At 45.1% G+C, this 7,690-nt stretch overlaps 1 pseudogene; it reads right to left on the reverse strand.

Annotated features, from left to right (window-relative positions):
* Nucleotides 1-657: 657 nt before the first annotated feature.
* On the reverse strand, nt 658-2,750 carry LOC137226080 (neuropilin and tolloid-like protein 2; annotated as a pseudogene).
* Between the last annotated feature and the right edge of the window lie 4,940 nt (nt 2,751-7,690).

The following is a 7,690-nucleotide window of genomic DNA, read 5'->3' on the forward strand; positions in this document are numbered from 1 at the left end:
CTTTTTGCTCACAGGAGTGCATGGGCTATCACTGAACGTGATAAAACGTGGGGAATTTCCAAGCATTTCTAAAAATTTTAATCGTTTTCAAGTTTTTAGGTATAACTGGCAATGGTGCATACATCCCAGGATTATGAAACTTTCTCGTATAATATAACTAAGACAAAATGTGCCTTAAAGGTGCTAAATCATATCACAGAAAATAAAGACTAAGGATCCAGTAATTAAAAGGCAGCAGTATAGAAACCAGTCAAGAAGAAGCAGATGGACAGAACACAACTCTGTGTCTTAATTGGCACTTACCACAGTAACTAGTTATATTTTGACAAATTCTAGAACAAATGCCTATATTGAAATACGTGTGATACATGAACCATTTATATAAGAAACTGAAAGGGTAAAATTACTGCCTTATAAAACAAATTAAATTTAGAGAAAAGAAAAAAATAAAAGGAATGTGAAGAAAAATCTTACTTTTAAACTTACTGTGGGATCAAAATATTGACAGAGCTGTGTCAATCAAGAGCAGTCTTCCTGCTGCTAAGACAGGCAGGCAGCTGAGCCTGGCGCACCACTACCCCTCCTCTCTCCAAATGCTACTGAGCAATAGAGGCTTAGTTTTTGGTTTTTACTGAATGGAGTAAGTTCCTTGGTTGGGTTAACATATGTAGACTGCCTGAGATAATAAAAACTTCACCATTACATTAGATTAATGGGGATTGAAGGTCTTCCTAGTTCTCACAGGAGAAAAGGGTTGGCTGCTGAAGACAGTACGGGTGCTCTATAGCACCCATACTTAATTAATGTGATTAATGTCACCTTCAGTAGAAGATTAAAAATCGATGGCTAGGGTGGGAGGGAGGCAGACACAAGAGGGAGGAGATATGGGGATACACGTATGTGTATAACTGATTCACTTTGTTATACAGCAGAAACTAACACACCACTGTAAAGCAATTATACTCCAATAAAGATGCTAAAAAAAAAATCGATGGCTGTGGATGCTTGTGCAGAATCTTCCCTCCCTCTGACAAATTTCACAGGGCATCTCCTCCATTACTCTGTCTTCTAGGGCCTGTTCAGGGCACTCATGTGCCTGCTTGAAAGTGTAGCTTCTCTTTTTGAAGATGCTATTAAATGTTTTCATTGGCTGCGGTTGTGCAGAACCATTTTGGAAGGGAAGTTCCATGGAACTCAGGTTGGTCCTGCTTTGCTTGATGCTGGGTGCCTGCAATCCACAGTGATGGTCGTGGATGCATGGCGACACAGTGGAGGAGCGCCGCACCTTCTGGTAGCTGTCCAGTTCCTCCGACAGGTCTGCAGATGTCTCCTTGTCTCTCGGTGAAAACAATTCATAATGAGGAGGATCAAACTCTTCGTGAAATCCAGTTTTATAAAAAGCAGTTTTGCAAGCCATGACCTTTTTTCAAGGCTGTTTCACTTGTACTTGAATAGAAATAATGAGAAGGACCAAGACAATCCCTGACGCAATGCCAACAACTGTTCCGTGAGTTTTAGTGATTTGTTCAAGCAGTCCTGCTTTTTTCTTTTCTTTACAATGATTTTCATCCCAAGGGTATGCACAGTTTTGAACCCCATTACAGATTAAAGAATTATTGATGCACATGTTGCTATGGCAAAAGAAAGTGCTGTCTGTGCAGGGAGGCTCCACAAAGGAAGTAAAAAGCATTCTGGGGCTTCCCTGGTGGCGCAGTGGTTGAGAGTCCGCCTGCCGATGCAGGGGACGCGGGTTCGTGCCCCGGTCCGGGAAGATCCCACATGCCGCGGAGCGGCTGGGCCCGTGAGCCATGGCCACTGAGCCTGCGCGTCCGGAGCCTGTGTTCCGCAACGGGAGAGGCCACAGCAGTGAGAGGCCCACGTACCGCAAAAAATAAAAAAAGAAAAAAAAAAAGCATTCTGAACGTGCTAAGCCGACTACCTTCATCAGCCCACATTCGTATCACCCCAACTCCTGTTTTAAGCATTACGTCATGGGCCACAGTGCTGCAAAACTTGGCCTTCAGATTTTCAATAGAACTGCTCCCATCATAGACTGCAACGAAGTTTCTCTTGCATTCATTTGAGTGCTCCATTTGATAATCTAGGAACCTCAAATAAATCTTACCTTTTGGAGTAGCTTTAATCATCCACATGCAATCAACCGCTTGGCCGGGTTTTGTTTTCTCCCCTTGTTCTACCTGACTCCAACGTACTATTCCGTCAGCTCCTGACAATTCAAACTGGCCATCTCCTAGGTAAGTAAAGTCTGAATCTGGAATAAACGAATATTTTGCTAGAAATTCCAGTCCTTCACGTTCTTCATCGGAACTGAACTTAATCCACATGAATCTCCCTGTTGATCTAATTAATGGAGGGCTTTTCACACCACAGTCACGATCTACATGTGGAGAGAAACCAAACAGCCCGTCTCGAACTTCCAAGTGATCAAACCGACATTCAAATGATGGTTCTAATACAATAATGTTCATCAAAGGTCAGCTGTGTTTTTTGACGTGAAGCAGCTTCCAAAATGTAGATACATTCCTTGTTTGGTGGATATGAGTCAAGATAATCTGGTGAAGCAAAATGACCTCCATTGCTGGTTCGAACCCAAAGGCCACGCTGGGTTGCAGGCATGTGCTTGATTCCAATATTTTGTCCATCTTGAGTCTTTTGGGCCACAGCAATCCCTTCCACTGCAAGTATTGTTATTAACCACACAGGATGGAGCAGAGCTGCTCCAGGGCCATGATCCCGAGCTGCCCGGTGCTTCGCTGCGGGGCTGAGGAGGCGGCGGCGGCAGCCCCGCTCCATCCCCATCGCCCGCCACTAGGTTGCTCCCCAAGGGGTAGGGCTCAGGTCCTGCGGCCCGCCATGCCCGAGCCTCCCGGCGGGCTCTTGCGCTGCCCCAGCCCCGCGACGGGCGTCGCCGCTTGCTCCGCAGCGCTCAGTCCCATCGACCGCCTCGGAGCCGGGGAGCGCGGACCGGAGGGACCTGACCTGCGCCGTCAGCCTGCGGCTGCGGCACAAACCCCACCCAAGTTCAAACTAAAATTTTTTGAACAGCAAAGGAAATTAGTAACAAAAGGAAAAGGCCACTTACTGAATGGGTGAAGATATTTGCAAATGATGTACCTGATAAGGGGTTAATATCCAAAATACGGAAAGAAAACATACAAGTCAACAACGACAACAAATAACATGATTAAAAATCGGCAGAGGACTCAAATAGACATTTTTCCAGAGAAAACAGACAGATGGCCAATAGGCACATGAAAAAATTCTCAACATCATTAATCATCAAGGAAATGCAAATCAAAACCACAATAAGATTATCACTGCACACCTGTCAGAATGGCTATTATCAAAAAGACAATAAGTAACAAGTGTTGGTGAGGATGTAGAGAAAAGGGAACCCTCGTACACTATTGGTGGAAAAGTAAATTGGGGAAGCCACTATAGAAAACAACATGAAGGGTCCTCAAAAAATTAAAAATAGAAACCCCATATGATCCAGCATTTCTACTTCTGGGCACTTAACCAAAGAAAGGAAAACACCAATTACAAAATATATATGCATCCCTATGTTCACTGCGGCATTATTTACAATAGACAAGAATATTGGCTATTGCATATTACTCAGCCATAAAAAAGAATGGAATCTTGTTTTTGCGACAACATGAATGGACCTGGGGCTATTATGCTTAGTGAAATAAGTCAGATAGAGAAAGACAAATACTGTATGATTTCACTTACATGTGGAAAATAAAAGGCAAAGCAAATGAACAACATGAACAACTATAACAAAACAGAGAACTTCCAGGAAGATAGTGTAAGAGTAAGATGCGGAGATCACCTTTCTCCCCACAGATACACCAGAAATACATCTACACGTGGAACAACTCCTATAGAACACCTACTGAATGCTGGCAGAAGACCTCAGACCTCCCAAAGGCAAGAAACCCGCCACGTACCTGGGTAGGGAAAAAGAAAAAAGAATAAACAGAGACAAAAGGATAGGGACGGGACCTGCACAAGTGGGAGGGAGCTGTGAAGGAGGAAAGGTTTCCACACACTAGGACCCCCTTCGCGGGCAGAGACTGCGGGTGGCGGAGGAGGGAAGCTTCGGAGCTGCGGAGGAGAGCACAGCAACAGGGGTGCGGAGGGCAAAGCGGAGAGATTCACGCACAGAGGATGGGTGCCGACCGGCACTCACCAGCCCGAGAGGCTTGTCTACTCCCCCGCTGGGGCGGGCGGGGTTGGGAGCTGAGGCTCGGGCTTCGGTCTGAGCGCAGGGAGAGGACTGGGGTTGGCGGTGTGAACACAGCCTGCAGGGGGTTAGTGCGCCACGGCTAGCCGGGAGGGAGTCCGGGGAGAAGTCTGGAGCTGCCGAAGAGGCAAGAGACTTCTTACCTCTTTGTTTCCTGGTGCGCGAGGAGAAGGGATTAAGAGCTCCAGAGACGGGCGCGAGCCGCGGCTATCAGCGCGGACCCCAGAGACGGGCATGAGACGCTAAGGCTGCTGCTGCCGCCACCAAGAAGCCTCTGTGCGAGTACAGGTCACTATCCACACCCCTCTTCCGCGGAGCCTGTGCAGCCCGCCACTGCCAGGGTCCTGGGATCCAGGGACAACTCCCCCGGGAGAACGCATGGCGTGCTTCAGGCTGGTGCAACGTCACGCCGGCCTCTGCCGCCGCAGGCCCGCCCTGCACTCCGTGCCCCTCCCTCCCCGCGGCCTGAGTGAGCCAGAGCCCCCGAATCAGCGGCTCCTTTAACCTCGTCCTGTCTGAGCAAAGAACAGATGCCCTCCGGCGACCTACACGCAGAGGCCGGGCCAAATCCAAAGCTGAGCCCCTGGGAGCTGTGCGAACAAAGAAGAGAAAGGGAAATCTCTCCCAGCAGCCTCAGAAGCAGCGGATTAAAGCTCCATGATCTACTTGATGTACCCTGCATCTGTGGAACACCTGAATAGACAACGAGTCATCCCAAATTAAGGAGGTGGACTTTGAGAGCAAGATTTATGAGTTTTTCCCCTTTTCCTCTTTTTGATGAAAGGCTCTTGGTGCTGCAGCCAGGAGTCAGTGCTGTGCCTCTGAGTGGGAGAGCCAACTTCAGGACACTGGTCCACAAGAGACCTCCCAGCTCCACGTAGTATCAAACGGCAAAAATCTCCCAGAGATCTCCATCTCAACACCAGCACCCAGCTTCACTCAACGACCAGCAAGCTACAGTGCTGGACATCCTATGCCAAACAACTAGCAAGACAGGAACACAACCCCACCCACTAGCAGAGAGGCTGCCCAAAATCATAACAAGTCCACAGACACCCCAAAACACACCACCAGACGTGGACCTGCCCACCAGAAAGACAAGATCCAGCCTCATCCACCAGAACACAGGCACTAGTTCCCTCCACCAGGAAGCCTACACAATCCACTGAACCAACCTTAGCCACTGGGGACAGACGCCAAAAACAACGGGAACTATGAACCTGCAGCCTGCAAAAAGGAGACCCCAAACACAGTAAGGTAAGCAAAATGAGAAGACAGAAAAACACACAGCAGATGAAGCAGCAAGATAAAAACTCACCAGACCTAACAAATGAAGAGGAAATAGGCAGTCTACCTGAAAAAGAATTCAGAATACTGATAGTAAAGATGATCCAAAATCTTGGAAATAGAATAGAGAAAATGCAAGAAACATTTAACAAGGACCTAGAAGAACTAAAGTTGAAACAAACAATGATGAACAACACAATAAATGAAATTAAAAATACTCTAGATGGGATCAATAGCAGAATAACTGAGGCAGAAGAATGGATAAGTGACCTGGAAGATAAAATAGTGGAAATAACTACTGCAGAGCAGAATAAAGAAAAAAGAATGAAAAGAACTGAGGACAAGTTTCAGAGACCTCTGGGACAACATTAAACACACCAACATTTGAATTATAGGGGTTCCAGAAGAAGAAGAGAAAAAGAAAGGGACTGAGAAAGTATTTGAAGAGATTATAGTTGAAAACTTCCCTAATATGGGAAAGGAAATAGTTAATCAAGTCCAGGAAGCACAGAGAGTCCCATACAGGATAAATCCAAGGAGAAATACGCCAAGACACATATTAATCAAACTGTCAAAAATTAAATACAGGGCTTCCCTGGTGGCGCAGTGGTTGGGAGTCTGCCTGCCGATGCAGGGGACACGGGTTCATGCCCCGGTCTGGGAGGATCCCGCATGCCGCGGGGCAGCTAGGCCCGTGAGCCATGGCCGCTGAGTCTGTGCGTCCGGAGCCTGTGCTCCGCAGCGGGAGAGGCCACGGTGGTGAGAGGCCCGCGTACCGCAAAAAAAAAAAAAAAAAAAAAAAAAAAAAATTAAATACAAAGAAAACATATTAAAAGCAGCAAGGGAAAAACAATAAATAACACACAAGGGAATCCCCATAAGGTTAACAGCTGATCTTTCAGCAGAAACTCTGCAAGCCAGAAGGGACTGGCAGGACATACTTAAAGTGATGAAGGAGAAAAACCTGCAACCAAGATTACTCTACCCAGCAAGGATCTCATTCAGATTTGATGGAGAAATTAAAACCTTTAGAGACAAGCAAAAGCTGAGACAGTTCAGCACCACCAAACCAGCTTTACAACAACTGCTAAAGGAACTTGTCTAGGCAAGAAACACAAGATAAGGAAAAGACCTACAATAATGAACCCAAAACAATTAAGAAAACGGGAATAGGAACATACATATCGATAATTACCTTAAATGTAAATGGACTAAACACTCCCACCAAAAGACACAGATTGGCTGAATGGATACAAAAACAAGACCCATATATTTGCTGTCTACAAAGGACCCACTTCAGATCTAGAGACACATACAGACAGAAAGTAAGGGGATGGAAAAAGATATTTCATGCAAATGGAAACCAAAAGAAACCTGGAGTAGCAATTCTCATATTAGACAAAATAGACTTTAAAATAAAGACTATTAGAAGAGACAAAGAAGGACACTACATAATGATCAAGGGATCGATCCAAGAAGAAGATATAACAATTGTAAATATTTATGCACCCAACATAGGAGCACCTCAATACATAAGGTAAATACTAACAGCCATAAAAGGGGAAATCGACAGTAACACATTCATAGTAGGGGACTTTAACACCCCACTTTCACCAATGGACAGATCATCCAAAATGAAAATAAATAAGGAAACACAAGCTTTAAATGATACATTAAACAAGATGGACTTAACTGATATTTATAGGACATTCCATCCAAAAACAACAGAATACACATTTTTCTCAAGTGCTCATGGAACATTCTCCAGGATAGATCATATCTTGGGTCACAAATCAAGCCTTGGTAAATTTAAGAAAATTGAAATTGTATCAAGTATCTTTTCTGATCACAGCGCTATGAGACTAGATATCAATTACAGGAAAAGATCTGTAAAAAATACAAACACACGGAGGCTAAACAATACACTACTTAATAACGAAGTGATCACTGAAGAAGTCAAAGAGGAAGTCAAAAAATACCTAGAAACAAATGACAATGGAGACACGACGACCCAAAATCTATGGGATGCAGCAAAAGTAGCTCTAAGAGGGAAGTTTATAGCAATACAATCCTACCTTAAGAAACAGGAAACATCTCGAATAAACAACCTAACCTTGCACCTAAAGCAATTAG

The sequence above is a fragment of the Pseudorca crassidens genome, chromosome 6, assembly GCF_039906515.1.
Source record: "Pseudorca crassidens isolate mPseCra1 chromosome 6, mPseCra1.hap1, whole genome shotgun sequence".
In the NCBI taxonomy this organism is placed as follows: domain Eukaryota; kingdom Metazoa; phylum Chordata; class Mammalia; order Artiodactyla; family Delphinidae; genus Pseudorca; species Pseudorca crassidens.